The sequence below is a fragment of the Mus pahari genome, chromosome 3 (genome assembly GCF_900095145.1).
Source record: "Mus pahari chromosome 3, PAHARI_EIJ_v1.1, whole genome shotgun sequence".
NCBI lineage: Eukaryota > Metazoa > Chordata > Mammalia > Rodentia > Muridae > Mus > Mus pahari.
This window is the reverse complement of record NC_034592.1, coordinates 100,004,490-100,020,816: the sequence shown is the minus strand read 5'-3', so window position 1 is coordinate 100,020,816 and position 16,327 is coordinate 100,004,490.

Here is a 16,327-nt window from a genome sequence, read left to right as displayed (position 1 = left end):
ATGGCTACTCCAGCATGTTTCTTCAGACCGTTTGCTTGAAAAATTGTTTTTTAGCCTTTTACTCTGAGGTAGTGTCTGTCTTTTTCCCTGAGATGAGTTTCATGAAAGCAGCAAAATGTTGGGTTCCATTTGTGGAGCCAATCTGTTAGTCTATGCCTTTTTATTGGGGAATTGAGTCCGTTTTTATTAAGAGATATTAAGAAAAAGTAATTGTTGCTTCCTGTCATTTTTGTTGTTAGTTGTCATCCGGTTTTTGTGGCTGTCTTCTTTTAGGTTTCTTGAAGGACTACCTTCTTGTTTTTTCTAGGGCATGGTTTCTGTCCTTGTACTGGTGTTTTTCCTTTATTATCCTTTGAAGGGCTGGATTCGTTGAAAGGTATTGTGTGAATTTGGTTTTGTCATGGAATACTTTGGTTTCTCCATCTATGCTAATTGAGAATTTAGCTGGGTTTAGTAGCCTGGGCTGGCATTTGTGTTCTCTTAGGGTCTGTATAACATCTGTCCAGGATCTTCTGGCTTTTATAGTCTCTGGTGAGAAGTCTGGAGTAATTCTAATAGGCCTGCCTTTGTATCTTACTGGACCTTTTTCCCTTACTGCTTTTAATATTCTGTCTTTACTTAGTGAATTTGTTGTTCTGATTTTTATGTGTCAGAAGGAATTTCTTTTCTGGTCTAGTCTATTTGGGATACTGTAGGCTTCTTGAATGTTCATGGGTATCTCTTTCTTTCTTTCTTTAGGTACGGGAAGTTTTCTTCTATAATTTTGTTGAAGATATTTGCTGGCCCTTTAAGTTGATAATCTTCATTCTCATCTACTCCTATTATCCGTAGGTTTGGTCTTCTCATTGTGTCCTGGATTTCCTGGATGTTTTGAGTTAGGATCTTCTTGCATTTTGCATTTTCTTTGATTATTGTGTCCATGTTCCCTATGGAATCTTCTGCACCTGGGATTCTCTCTTCCATCTCTTGTATTCTGTTGCTGATGCTCACGTCTATGGTTCCTGATTTCTTTCCTAGGGTTTCTATCTCCAGAGTTGTCTCCCTTTGTGTTTACTTTATTGTTTCTACTTCCATTTTTAGATCTTGGATGGTTTTGTTCAATTCTATCTCCTTTTGGTAGCGTTTGGTAGTGTTTTCCTGTAACTCTTTAAGGGATTTTTTGTGTTTCCACTTTAACATCTTCTATCTGTTTACCTGTGATTTCCAGTATTTCCTTCTTAAATTCCTCCATCATCATCATGAGAAGTGACTTTAGATCCATGTCCTGCTTTTCTGGTGTGATGGTATATCCAGGACTTGCTATGGTGGGAGAGTTTGGTTCTGATGATGCCAAGTAACCTTGGTTTCTGTTGCTTCTGTTCTTATGCTTGCCTCCTGCCATCTGATTATCTCTAGTGCTTGCTGCCCTCAATANATCTGATTGGAGCCTGTCCTTCCTATAATCCCAGTTGATTCAGGACTTCTCAGAGTCCAGATTTCTCTGTGATTCTTTGATTGTGGGCTCCTGTGAACCTGAGATTCTGGGTGTGTCTGAGTGCTTGGCAGTCAAGCTCCTCTGAGACACTCAAATACTAGTTTGACCCAGCTCCTGTTATCCTGGGATCCTGTTGTCCTAAGATCCTGAGCATACCTAAGATCCTGGCACAGACCAGAAGGAATTTTGCCCCTGGTCAGGCTGGTTCTCTCTTAAATTTTCTTAAAAGCAATGCAATACATATGACATAATATTCACAACATAGCATAAGAAGTAGAAACTAATTTTAGGCCATTGTGTCTCTTTACGATGACTCTCAGCTCAGTCTTAAACATGATGAAAAGATGTGTCAAGTCTTCATGGCAGGCACCCTCAAGCTTGCCTCTCTTATTCGTCACAACACCGTGAGCAGGATGTGATTTCCCTCATGTTGGCAAGGATGAAAGTGAACTTATTTTCATAAGTCTGGAAGGTTCTCCAGGGCAAAGTATGATTTCTGACATAACATAGTTTTAAAGAAATCTGTGAAATTCCACTTTCTGTGTGTTGAAGTAGCAACAACCATCTTTGTATTCAAATAACCAACCATGTGTTATTCCCTCGAGTTTGTGATTGGCGACATGGGTTTACTTTCCATTTTCACTGACCATTACCACAAATTGACCCACATAGAAAAAAGTCGTTATTAAAATTTGCTTTGCTCTGAGGTTAGGGATACTGTAGTTCAATATTTTGTCCTTTATTCTTCTGTTCAAAATTACATCAAATAATTCTATTGTCTTAATTCTACTGTTTAATATGTGAAATCTATCTATCTATCTATCTATCTATCCATCTATATCAATAAAGTAAGGCTTAAACGGTAAGCACGAAAATGAGGAAATTTGTTGAATATCTCAAATGGCAAATATCTGTCTCCTTCATCCCCTGATGTGATGCTTTTGTTTTGCATGACTTATAGAATGAGCGCGATGTTATCTTTCTGATCTCACTGTCTTGTTTTAGAAAAAACGATAAATCCCAGATATCCTCTATGCCATGCCACCTGCCTCGTTGATGCCCAAATGCATCTGGCAATGATAGAGAGCTCTCACAGGTTCCTCTCTTCTCCATCCTGATGCTCACTGCTGGAGTTCAAATCCATGCCTTTGTTTTGGGGAGGCTATTGAGTTAAATTCTCATACTGCCTATGGTTCTGGTTTTGAAATTCCCCATTTCATCACATACATTATGTTATTTTATTCTGAAATAAAATAACTTTGTTATTTAGAAATTTAAAATCATTCAACACTTTTTTTCTATATTAAACAATTATGACTAATACCTTGAATGGGACAAAAATCAGCAAAATATTCCACAATCAACTCCTATTTATCATATTTATTCCTCATTCCACCCTTCTACCATTTCCCAGAACCCTTCCTTACCAGCTTTTCCTGTGTTTGCTGTATGTTTAACCTCTTGCACTTGAATAAAAGTATGAAAAACTAAATATAAAAACAATTTAAATGCTAAAAATGGTTAAGATACGTCTCATCCAATCCAGAAAATAACTTTACTTCTTCCTTTATGAGTAATTACCACTCTAAAACTTTTATTATGTATGTTTATTGATTTTATGTGTTTATCCATGTGTGTGGGGAGGGAACATATGCAACAGGGTGCACATGTGGACACCAAGAACACTTAAAAGAGTCAGTTCTCTCTCCTTCTACTCTGTGGATCCCATGGATTGAACTCAGGTCTTCAGTCTTGGTGGCATGCACCATTACCTGCTGAGCCACCTCACCAGCCAACTTTTATCTCTCTTCTGTTCCACAAGCTTGACCTTCATTGTTTTATTTCACTGATCCTATTCTCTTGTCCTCCCTGTTGCTATAGGTTTAGGATCCATCTTCCCTACATCCCTAGTTAGATCTGACAGCTATTCACTTCCTTTTCCTCCTTGACAGATTTTCTTCCTTCAACTTAGTGACGTCACATCTTGTTTGCATTCTATTTCTCTGGTGATCTTTATTTAGATTCCATCACATCCTCTTCATCCATTATCTGGCAGCTAAACAATAGAAGTTCTTAGAATAGTCATAAACTCTCCTCTTGCTTGACATGTGAATTAAAAAACAACTTGGTATTTTTGCTGCATGGTTGCTATCCATCAGATACAATGTGAGAAATAAAATACAAAGTTTAAAAAGCAGACCTTGACATCTAGCAGTTGAGCTGACCCACCTTCCAAGGCCATGCTTCCATCCTGCTGGGCAGACTAATCTTCCTATCATTACACAAGGTCCTCTGAGACCACGACCCAAAGCCCTTTATACAACTTTGTCTAAGAGTGGTCAAAGATGAAACTGCTTTCTGGAATGCCAAACACTCCCATGTTTAGACTCTGTAAAACATTAAGAACTACTGGGGTTCCCCTTTACAAATGTGTATATGTGTCCCTTAGTGACACCTGCCCTTCCCAATAGTAACCACTGCTTGTTTGAATCTCTCCAGTCCCAAATCAAAGCTCGAATCCTGTAATAGATCATTTATCTTCCTTAATAAAGTGTCCATGGATTCCCTTGTATGCTATATTCCACTGTAATGAGCAATAAACCAGACTTACTCAGATACAAGTGTTATGATGATTATTGGATGGAAAACAAGGATAAGATAAGCATTTTGAGTATATTACATCATCTCTCATAATAATCCCTATACTTTGAATTGTTATCTTAGTACACATAAAAACAGATTGAGACTTGATGACATTACAGTATTTAGCCAAGATTATTCCGTTGGTAAAGGATTTGAATCCAAGTACTTGATATTAGAATGAATGAGAACTTCTAGAACATGCAGTCAACATTCATTATTTGAATGGAGATTGCTACTTCTAACTCACTATACCTTAACTTCAGACATATGTACTCCCTTGCTTGAGCATGCCTTGATATAGTGGACGTAAACCAATAGACCAAAAATATTATAATTTCAATATACAATCAATATGAAACTTTTTAAATATAACATGTTTATTTCAAATGAAGTCATTGAGATCTATTGTGTATCTTACACTTATACCATCTCTCAATTTAGACAAATGACATGTCAAGGCCTCAAAAGATATGTACTGTTAAACAACAAAGCTTGGAGCATGAAAATATTTCTGACTCAAAGTAATGTTTAATTGTGGCTTTTTAATTCTAGCAAAAATATTCACCCACCTAAGATAAACTAGTTCTATAATGACAACAAATATTCTCTGACTTTCCAATATACTTGATAGCAGGACTAAACATTCTTTTCACATTTAAAATATTAGCTTTCCTAATAGAAGCTTAGCTAGACTGTGAAAGATTTAGTTATCATAATATAATCCATGCATATTTACAATATATTGACTTGGCTTAAAGGACTATATCTTGCTGTCAAATTTCAATAGCACAGTCTAACTGTAACTACAATTTCATAAAGGGAATTTTTAGCTTATCAGGACCTTCACATTTTCTAGGGAAGAAAAATGTAATTCCAGAATGAATAGAATACAACTGAAGTTTTTATTAATTTCTTCAGGGAGCATTCATTCAACATTATCTTATCTTAAAAACAGGAATAGACAAATTGCATCCTGGGCTCCTAGATGAACTTATTGATAATTGAAAAAACATGAGTAAAATTAAAAGACTATTCATATCTTTTACTTCCAATTGGGAAGATGGTAAGACTAATAAAGTCTTCTTTAAAGAAACCCCAGCCCACAATAAGAGGACAATAAAATTAAAATATAACTCTACTGCTCTCATGAATGTGCACTTTGTTGGAGATGATGAGTCTTTCTTGGATAAATTTGAGTAAGTGATAATTGGATTTATAGGAACACATGATATCTTCTTAGAAAATAGAAATTATCTTCTCTAGGGCAGACCTTTTCACCTATCATTATCTTCTGAATATGTTATTAATTTGTCAGCAATAAGAGAACCATGAGCCTATCTTTGCATGCTAATATCATTTGCATGTTTTTGTTTATGAGATATAGTATCATATATATATATATATATATATATGTAGTTATACTCTGTTTATCCATGGGTAACACTGAACTCATAAGGTAGTATTGGGGTGGCATTTCTGTGCATTGTATTAAGGTGTGTCTTTGTGTTTTCAATTGTTAATTCTGTAGGCAGAGAGCTAAGTCCTGGCAGGATATCTGTATTGTCATTTTTATTTGTTAATACTTTTCCTTCCACTCATGTCCAAAACATGAAGGTCAGTTAAACGTAAGAGAAGGTCTGGGCATTGTCTTACTGCTAATTGGTTTTAATAAAGATCTGACAGACAATACTTCCTAATAATGCAGGAAGTAAGGAGGCAGAACTTCCTGGGAGTCAGGGAAAGGAAAGGATGCAGAGTCATGAATCCAGAGTCATGAAAAGGAACAAACAGATGGGAGCAGAAGTGGTCTTGACACAGGTCTGGGAGTTAGGTTAAGTTAGATGCTAGCTGAGAGATTACCCTAGTCAAAGATCAAAAGCTTTAAACTGTATAGAAGTCTCTGTGCCATATTTATACCACAGGCAGATCTGAGAAAGCCCCGCAATAAGGTAGCCCAGCATGGCCTTGACAAACACAAAACAAACATAATCCAATGTATATTTACTTTAAAAAATGGAGAAGGGGTATATGCCCAGGAGTGGTATAGTTGGGTCCACAGGTGGAACTATTTCCAATTTCCTGAAGAACTTCCATACTGATTTCCAGAGTGATTGTACCAGCTTGCAATCCCACCAGCAATGGAGGAGTGTTCCTCTTTCTCCACACTCTCAGCAGCATCTGTTGTCACCTGAGTTTTTGATCTTAGCCATTCTGACTGGAGTGAGGTAGAAGCTCAGGGCTGTTTTGATTTTCATTTCCCTGATAATTAAGGATGTTGAAAATTTCTTTAAGTGCTTCTCAGCCATCCGAGATTCCTTAGTTGAGAATTCTCTGTTTAGCTCTGTTCCCCATTTTTAATATGGTTATTTGGTTCTCTGGAGTCCAACTATTTGATTTCTTTACATATTTTGGATGTTAGCCTTCTTTTGGATATAGGGTTGGTAAAGATCTTTTCCCAATCTGTTGGTCGCTGTTTTGTCCTATTGCCAGTGTCCTTTGCCTTACAGAAGCTTTTCAATATACCCAAAAGATGCTCCAACATATAACAAGGACTATGTTCATAGCAGTGTTATTTATAATAGCCAGAAGCTGGAGACAGTCCAGATATCCCTCAAAGGAGGAATGGATACAAAAAATGTGGTATATTTATACAATGGAGTACTACTCAGCTATTAAAAAACAAAGATTTCGTGAAATTCATAGGCAAACTACAGTATAGAACATAACTAGGGAAAAATGTGTGAAAGTCCTTAGCAGAAAGAAGCGATTGACGCTTCAGGAGATGTGTATGTTTATTGCCATTAACTCACCTGTAAACATTAAAACATTGTGTCACAATTTATATATATGGGCACAGGTCTCAGTTAAAGACAAGATACAGTTGTAAAGTCTATGCTGAATTATGACTTTTGAGGCAGGGAAACATTGTATCACAGGAAAATGACACATAATACAAGTTTGGTAAGTTTAAAATAATATGCTTGAAAATAGGAAAGGAAGGGAGGTAATAAAGTAATATTTTCAGGACTTTTTAAAATCTTCACTCTTTAAATACACAGTCTTTGAGTGCTCCAAAATTTACTCAAATAAAAGAACATCCTAGGTTAATACACATAGAGCATAAGTATTTGAGCATACATGGACACACACACACACACACACACACACAGACACACAGACACACAGACCCCATCCCATTCCAGCCTCTTTTTTAAAAATTATTTTATTAGATATTTTCTTCATTTATTAGATATTTTCTTCATGCTATCCTGAATGTCCCCTATACCCTTCCCCTGCCCACTCACTCCCACTTCTTGGTCCTGGTGTTCCCCTGTATGGGGCATATAAAGTTTGCAAGACCAAGGGGCATCTCTTCCCAACGATGGCTGACTAGGCCATCTTCTGCTATATATGCAGCTAGAGACACGAGCTCTGGGGGTACTGATTAGTTCATATTGTTGTTCCACCTATAGGGTTGCAGATCCCTTCAGCTCCTTGGGTAATTTCTCTATCTCCTCCAATGGGGGCCCTGTGTTCTATCCTATAGATGACTGTGGGCATCCACTTCTATATTTGTCAGGGACTGGCATATCCTCACAAGAGATAGCTAGATCAGTGTCCTTTCAGCAAGATCTTGGTGGCATATGCAATAGTGCCATTCCAGCCTCTTGTTTTATCATTGTTTAAGTTTCTTTGAAGTAGTAGTTTCATTTTTTAACAACATTTTCCTTTTGGAGAAAAACATCTAGTTACAATTCTGTGGTTTCATATAAGTACTGATTAAAAGCATGTGCATAAGACATGCATTCCTCCTTCACTGTGGAACCTGGCACTGGAACAGGTGACTGAGTGCCACCTGGCCACTCTTTCCACAAAATGGCTTTGTATTGCTTGCGAAAATAATCAGTTATCTGTGCATATCAGCAGCTCTACCAGCTGCCTGACTTTGGGAACTATGAGCTCCAGAAACCATGGGGTGTGTGTCTCATGTCCTCTGAGTTTTCAATGGGTGGCCCAAATGTAGAAGAATGAAATTAGAGTCATACCCAAATGAACTTTAACTGTATTACATACCTCAGTCTAAAACCTGAAATTCTGCAGCTGCTACAGTGCCCTTTGACATAGTCAGTACCCTATGAAGATAAATGTAGGAAAGAATTTTCTGAAAAGGACCCAATTAACTTAGGATTTAATGCTAACAATTGACCAAAGGGCCCTCATAAGATCCAAAAGCTTCTATACAGCATAGGCAACAATCAATGAAAAGAAAAGGAAGTCTCCATAGTAGTGAAAACATCTTCATTAGCTATTTATCTGACAGAGTATTAATATGCAGAATATAAAAAGACACCCCCCCCAGCCAAACAAAAGTAAGAAAACAAAGGATCAATCAAAAGACAGCAATAAAACTGGGATATGCAGCTGGGATATGCAGCTGGGATATGCAGCTGGGATATGCAGCTGGGGTATGCAGCTGGGATATGCAGCTGGGATATGCAGCTGGACAGAAACTTGATTTTGTCTTTTTGAAACTAGTTAATCTAAAGGGTGAACAGTAACACCTGATATTTTTAATTTACCTTTTATGGATAATAGTGACAGTGATTTTCTTCATATATTTGTTGGTAATCTGTGTTTCTTTTTCTTAAAGGGGTGTCTACTTAAATCTTCAGTCTTTCTTTTAATTGGATTAATTGTTGTTGCTTATATTTTCCGAACAACAGCCCTTGTCAGATGAACAGTTTACAAATATTTTCTTCATTTTTTAAAAAAAAAATTCATATAAGCCTTTGAGACTTTCATACATTGTATTTTGATCCCATTCTCCTCTCATCCTCAACCCCTCAGATGCATTCTCCCACTCCACACCTCCCAAGCTCTGTGTCCTCATTAAAAAAAAAAAAAATAAAGTCTAGTTTGTAATGCCTAGATAACCTCAGGTGTTGACTACCAGAGGACACACCCTAAAACCTGACTCTACAACTCCCTACAGGTACCCATCACCAGAAGCTTTTTAGATGCAAGGAGCATCATGCCAACCTCCTTGTTTCATTCTGGGAGTCTCTCAATATTGGTTGTTTTGTGAATGTACAGAGACTTATTGGTTTGATAAAATTGCATTTGTGTATAACTATTTTCCTTTTTTAATCAGTAAGATAAAACTCAATGTAAGTCTTTTACTAAAAGTTCTTAAAGTCTTAGTAGTTATTAAAAAATTGTCTGGTTGATGTCAATGGGGGATTTGCCCTTTTTTGAAGAGAAATAGAGAGGAGAGAAAAATGGAGGTGGGAGCAGAGAAGCAGTAGGGTGGGAAGGGACTAGGAGGAGAAAGGGAGAGAAACCATGATCAGGATGTAAAAAAATTTAAAAATTTAAAATTTCCGTTGATGTTTTTATATTGATTATATACCAAAGTGACATTACTCAGGATATGCTGATTTAAATAAAACGTTATTAGAAATATTCCCTAAAGAATGGTTTTTATTTATAAATTTTTATGTTATAGGACTTAACTATGTTATTTTTATTTCACTGATATGTGTAGATATCTAATTATATGTATTTCATCCCATATTATTTAAGTATTGTAATTTAATGGATTCTTTTAATGTTGAGGAGAATTAGTAACTTGATATGGCTATTTGTCATAATTATCTTTTATATCATTTATGGAACTTTTGCTTCTATATTTTATTACATAATAATAAGGTCTGTTTCTGAGTTTTAGAGAAAACTATTACTATTTTTATTGATGATATATAGTAAATGTCTAAGAATGGGAAGAAATTGATCATTATAAAACTTGATTTCTCTCTTTTTCATTAGAGAGAGCATCACCAGATCTTTAAATGTATCTTAAAAGTATATATTGTGCAAAATATTGTCTGTAGGTTATCTAGATAGACATTATTAATATTATTCCAAAATTGGGATAACATTGCAGAATTAGCTAAAGTATTGCACAGTCAGACAAATATAGTTTTCTCTATCAGTTACAGGATAATGCATTTTTTTGCCACCAAATCAGAATAATGAATTCTATTCCTTTTTCAGTTAATTCCTATAGACTTTCTAATTATACAATAAGATTTTATAAATAGTTATTTTTCTTCATTATCAAGATTTATATTGCCCATTTGTACTTGCACTGGCTAGTGCTGATGACATGATAATAATTAAAGGTAGCAATTAAAGCTGTTTCTCCTTTGGATCCCAGCTCTCCTCAGAATAGCTCTAGTAATTCAATGTAAGTTAAAATAGATTTCTTTATCCAATTAAGATGTATGGTTTTATGCCCATTTGTAGTGTTTGTGGGGTATATATTTATTAACCAAATCATCTGTTTTGTTTATGTTTTGTTTTCTTTATTCAGTGTGTAAACATTCTGTTTTAAGTAGGTTAACCATAAAATTTGAAATCAAAGAGTCTGTTTTCCTCCTTAGAATCCAAGCTCTGAACCAGAGGGAAGTGAGTGTATAGCCTCAGGCTGGACCATTGGGTGAGTCACTCTGGAAACTTTAACACTGGTGAGAGTTGTTACAGGTGAGAATAGCTTTTGAAGTGAAGGAAACTGCACATAAGGAGAGACGTCAGAACAAAACTGACTGACAGGCACAAGCTGAGACCTATCTTTTCCTCCTTCCAACTTCAATGCTGCAAAAGGCACCCATCTTCCTTTTAAAGAGCATGTGTTTGCGTGTGACTCTGTGCTGTTAAAGGAGGAGATGCAGTACAAGCTGCAGGTGATTAGCCCATGAGCTGAGCCTCTGTCATTGTGGCAACTGGAGGTCTATGCCAGTCTAATAATCCAGGCACTGCACTCCACTTTGGTCTATCCTCCTTTGGGCCTATGTCTAATCAAGTAGTGCAAATTGGTTCTGTTGAGTCTGTGAAGATGAGCTATGCAGTGGTTCCAAGGTACGCCAGGATAAGAAAGCAGCTTGACTCATAGAACTAACCGTGGATTATTGGATGCTGGAAGGCAGTGTCTTCCATGTATGGCACTGTACTCATATTACACTTAACCATTAATTATTTGTTTCTTTGCAAGTGAGGGTAGGCAGGGGGCATAGACAACTTGCAGGTGTCAGCTTCTCCTTTCAACATGTGTGGACACTTCATACATGGGTATATCACGTATTCATAAACTCTTCAGCATGTAAGATGTTTTCTCTGTGCCATAATAATAAAACCATGGCATTCCTAACTGCATACACTATCAGCTAATTTTAAAATTATATTTTTTCATGACTGCTCAAAACCCTTAGAACTGATGTCCATTCGCTGAAGTTAATGATGTGATTGTTTTCAGTTTTCCTAGGTTCATCTAGAAATGGTTTGGGCATACATACACGTACTATTTTAAGAAACAGCTATATCTGATGGATGTGTTTTTAACTCTCTGCCCTATACTATTGATGGCACTCTCTTCTCTTGGTCTTTGTCTTCAAAGGGTTGAGATCACATCTCACGATACAGATTAGCACTTGCTCAATTGAGTTAATGTGAAAATTCTCAAAAGCTTGCAGAATTGTATTGACTAATTAGTGGGCAGGCTGAGTCATTTCATGCCTCTCTGTTCTAGAGATGCTGGATGACTTTTTCATTAATGCTAACAATTTCTTAGTGTATTTACAGTGGGGTTGATGAAGATGGCTGTTTGCACCTCACATTGTGCTGCAAGACATCCCACTCTTTAATTCTAAGAAGTTGCCCAAATGACATAGAGGATGCTTTGAATGCTGCTGATATGTCATGGCAAAAGATATCAAAAGTTACTCTCCTACAACTCATCAGATATTTATTCATGCCTACTGTGTACATAGCAGTGAAGCAATGGTATAAAATGCCCATTGGGGTCTTTCTTCTCAATCATTTGTGCTGAGGACAATGTAACTCCTGTTTCCCATGGGCACTTGGGAAAGGGTAAATGAAGTGATAGCACAAGGTTTACTTTAACAACTGAAAAAATGTGTCAGATGTATTAATGTCAACAACTGGAATCTTACCTCATTAGACAACTTCTGGATCTGAGGCTCTGATTATTATTCTAGGCAGGAAAAATATGCTAATTATTCACTCCGAACGTAGAAGGGGGAAGGTGTAAAATCTCCCGTTAGCCGCGTGACCACAAACTAATTGCGTGTCATGTGTCAAAATAATGCAGCTCACTGTGCCCAAAGCAATTAGACACACAGAACTCCATTAATGAAGCACTGTCTGTCACCAAAAGTGTTTTCTGTGCTATAGTTGAAGATTAAAATATTAACTTCTCAAATATTTATGATAGTTACTGACAGCATTTCAAAATGTTGCCTTTTAACAAAAGCTTTCTATTAAGAATTAGTTTTTAATTTGGATTTTATATTCAAAGACTATATTAACATATGGGGAGATGAAATTTCTTAGTGTGTGAAGAGAGTTTTATTCTGTAAAAGATGGATTACTTTTAGATAACTTCACCATGCTATTACACTTTTAATGTTTTTTCCTTAGAATGAGGATTTCTAGGCTTTTGACCCATCTGTCCTTTCTCCTAAATGACACAGAATGACACAGCCACTGGAAAATCTTGTACACATGTAGGCTTCATGCTTACAATGTTAATGCCTATATATTGTTTCTCTGTTTTGTTCAGGTTAATCAGTTCTGAACTCATTATAATAAGCAAGGCATCACAGTTAAATATTTTATACTTTATGAATTAGCTGATGACATAAGTGTCCAGAGGAAAAGATGCTGAGAACTTTGGTGGCCTTCTGCATATGAAGATGCCCCAGTGACACAGCCTATCACACTGGATCCACTTCCTGGTGATTGCTCTCCAGGTGCCAAGCTGAAAGTTCAACATTTTTTTGAATGTTGAACTCTTTTTCTGTTCCCTTACTTTTTAAAACCATTTGATTCTGAACTAATTAACACAGTGGATACTTGACTTTATTGTGGTTTTGCCTCAATTTGTTTGGGGGTTATGTACAATGTATGATATGAATGTATACATGTATACATATTGTAGAAGGCACTTGTGTGTATGTAGGCCCAAGGGTGATATCAGGTCTCCTCCTCTGTCACTGTTCACCTCCTTTACTGAGGTAGGGTCTCTCACCATGTTGGTACTCTAGCTAGCTTAGGATTATCTTTCACCAGCTCTCCAACACTGGGCTTCACACTTACAGATAGACTTCCTGACAGACCATCCCACAGACCTGACTTCTTGGTTGGTTCCTGACATCCAGGCTCTAGTCTTCATTTTAGGGGGTGAATGCTTTACCCACTGAGCAACCATCTCATCCTCTATTATAGTTTAGAAACATTTGAACAAACTAGAGGCTTCTTTTTATATTTTTTTAAGATTGTTTCTTCATCAACATTTCACTATACCAATTTTATGAATATTATGTTCTTTCTTCTTTGGGATCCCTTGGTTCCAGTTTACCTAAAGTTGGTTATTTTGTAAGACATTTAAATTTGTACCTAAACAGTATAGGTCTTATGATTTTAAATTTTTAAAGGAGTGCTGGTTTTAAATTTAGCCAGTAAATAGTACTTTTAAGTTTTTACATTGAAGGTATAAGACTCACTAGGCACTATTTCTTTTCTCCTTCTATCTCTATTTATGTACCTGAACAGCATTGTTACTGAAAACCATTGATTTGTATTATAAATTGGGAGGAGCCCATTTTGTGGCTGCTTCAGTAATTTTTTTTTTCTGTCTGGTCAGCAAGTTCTCCACAGTTATTAGCTGAGTCTTTACTCATTAACACCCTGAGCACAGTGGTGCCAGATTCTCTTCTGTGAGGGATGATCTGGTGAACACTAACAAGTGTTTGGCTGCTGGGGGCTGACATGGAGTTTCTGAAGAAACTGACAGAAGCATGGTGTTTATAGCTGTGCTAAGTTGGGCCGTAGCTGCCTACATTGAAATTGGAAGAAAGATTATTTCAAACCTTCAGTGAGTGAACAATGAATATCAATGGGGAAAGTCAATTGACTTTTGCATATTGTAAAAAATTAAATAGAAAATAACATCTTTAAACACTCAAAGTGATAATTGGCTTATGGTGTGTCTCTAAGCAATCCCTTTGGTCCCCTCCAAAGCTGTATTTTTCATGGGAAAGTGGAATAAGATGAAAATGTTGGAGGGACATGTCTCTTCAAGAGAATTGTTGTCATTTGAGATGATTATCTGCAAGTAAAATTTTACCAGCCTTTTAAAATATACTTTCCAGTTTTCTCAGTCCTTATATTTCTTCCTCTGTCCCTCGCTGTCTTCCTTTGCTATTAATTAGCTTGCTCTGGGTGTCATTGTCTCGCTTAATGTCATTCCCTGTTCCAGATTTTCCACAGTTTTTAAATGCCTTATGATTTAAAGTAGAAAGCATCTACTTATTTTTGTTTCCTTTTCAGGTAACTGTGTAAACATGTACATTTTCCAAGTTTTATTTCATAAGTTGGCTCAGTTGAAGAAGTGCATACTCTATGAATAAAGGGGCATTTTCTCTTGGTTCCCACTGGTACTTGGTATAGCTTAGCTCATGGTCTGTTTAATAGTCTAGCAATAGCAATGCTTACTATGTATTTACTAAATTAGCAGATATTTTATGTTTTTTAAAAATTTCTTTCATTTGATTTATTATTGTGTGAAATTATGTGAATGGTAAAACAAGCATACAATATTAAATTTTTATTGTATTTTGATATACATGAGTTTTATGTTCTATTCAAATATTACCAATAAAGCATTAATACCAATCTGTATATATATATATATATACATATATATATATATAAGCATTAATACCAATCTGTGTATATATATACACACAGATTGGTATTAATGCTTTATTGGTAATATTTATATATTAATATAATATATAATATTGGTAATATATATATATATATATACAAATATATGTATATTTAGTTAGATTCATGCATTCATCTTCAACATTTGCCCTAGGAATTAAAACATTTCTAATGGATCACACCCACCCAGTTCTCTCCTCTCCTATCCTATCCTATTCTATCCCATCCCATCCTATCCCATCCCATCCCATCCTATCCTATCCTATCCTTTGGGTTCATTTCTTGAGGGAGCCATTACTTAAACATTTCTATTATTCCATTTTTCTTTTTAAATATGGAGATGTAGCCGGGCTTTAATCCCAGCACTTGGGAGGCAGAGGCAGTTGGATTTCTGAGTTCGAGACCATCCTGGTTTACAGAGTGACAGACAGAAACCCTGTCTTGAAAAAAACCAAAAATAAAAAATATAGAGATGTATTGTAAATACTGGATGCTTTGAATGAGGCCATTCAGAATTCGGTTTAGGAGCCTTCATGATAGTAGCCAACTATCACATGCTACCAAATTGAGCTTGCATTTTAAACTCAACATTATGCTTTTGATACCAACTCATCTTGTTACAGGTATCACACAATTCTCTACTGCTGTTTAATAGTCTAGCAGGTGAATATGCTATCTTGATGGGAAATTTTTATTTTTTCCCATGTTGCAATCTTATGAATAATATTGCTATCAATGTTCATGTATATTTCTTTATATGCATGCATAAAGACTATTATGGGAAATTTCTGAGTTGTTGGGTTCCTGAGAGAAAATGTTGAATTATCTCCTAAGATGAGCTGGAAGCTCAAGTTAGCATCTTTCAAGCAGTTCTGCATGTGAATTCCCATTGCTCTTCTGCTCTACAATCATGTTTTAATGACAACTCTCGGTTTGTGTTAGCTTATACATTTTTGCTTGTTTTCATTTCAACTTTGTTTTTTGTTGTTTGATAACAATGGGATCCTCAGAGACTAACTCTACCACTGAGCCCAAGATTTATCAAAACATAATTTGTTGAGCTCCATTTTTTTCTGCAGCTAGAGGGTCCACTTTATCAGAATTAAATCTCCTTTACTCATTTGCTACTTGACATATTATCCAAAAGTTGCTAGATATAAGTTCAATATACAAAAATTCAATTATGTAGAGCTTGAAGGAGTACTTTGCATTTAGGAACCAGTACAGGACCTTCATTGAATGCCTAACATCCATGTCTGATGGCTCACAGCTGCCTGTAACTCAAGTTCCATAGGGATCTGATAGCACTGGCTCTTGTGGGCACCTATACTTGTGTGTACACCCACTTATCCACCCACCTATCCACCTGCACACATAAATAATAATAAAATATTTTTTTTTATT